Below are 936 nucleotides of genomic sequence, written 5' to 3'. Positions count from 1 at the left end.
TATATATATATATATAATACAAAGAATATGTATGCATGAATACATACATATATGTACATACTTAGATCTACATGTGTATATAGATGCATATCAGGGTACAGGACGTTAGAAAAATGAACTACAGACAACGGAACGAAAACATAGGAAAACAGATAGCCACTTGGAATTATTCCTTCGTCAGCTGCCTCTATTCTAACTAGACGTTTCGAAGATAAGGCAGAAAGTACTCTAGAATAGTCTCTTCCTGAGTAGTGGATCGACGCACTAAACGGAGGATTCCAAGGTGGCAAACACAAACCAAGACAGGAAAAAATGGACAGTGAAAACAACATTAAATAGCCGTACGGCCAAACGCGAATCTGATATTGAACGCTAGTGATATGACAAAGCTGGACGGACAAAAAACAGTTCGTCTCGCCTTCATAGTGGCTGGAGGGAAAAGAGAGAGTTGACCACAAGTCACACGTGATCAGAGAGGATGGTAGAGTGAGGAAGTGGAACAAAGAGGAAGTGGAACAAGGAGGAAGAGAGAGATGTGTATAGCAGTGAAGTAGAAGTCAGGACAACAGAAGCAAGCTGAGCGAGACGGGGAGATGGGTAAGAAGAAAGATAGATAGGTAGGTAGATAGAGGGATAGATAGATAGATAGATAGATAGATAGATAGATAGATAGATAGAAAGAAAGAGTCGCGTCAGAAATATAAAGTTAAAACTTACTTGCAAATGGACGCGTGCGTTGGATGATATAATAATACAAAGAATATGTGTGCATGTAGACACATATATGTACATACTTACATCTACATGTGTATATAGATGCATATCAGGGTACAGGACGTTAGAAAAATGAACTAAAGACAGCGGAACGAACACATGTGCCTGTATGAGTGAGTACATACATATAATATATAGACATATGTATATATATATATATAT

The sequence above is a fragment of the Octopus bimaculoides genome, chromosome 15, assembly GCF_001194135.2.
Source record: "Octopus bimaculoides isolate UCB-OBI-ISO-001 chromosome 15, ASM119413v2, whole genome shotgun sequence".
Taxonomy (NCBI): Eukaryota; Metazoa; Mollusca; class Cephalopoda; order Octopoda; family Octopodidae; genus Octopus; species Octopus bimaculoides.
This window is presented reverse-complemented; position numbering follows the sequence as displayed.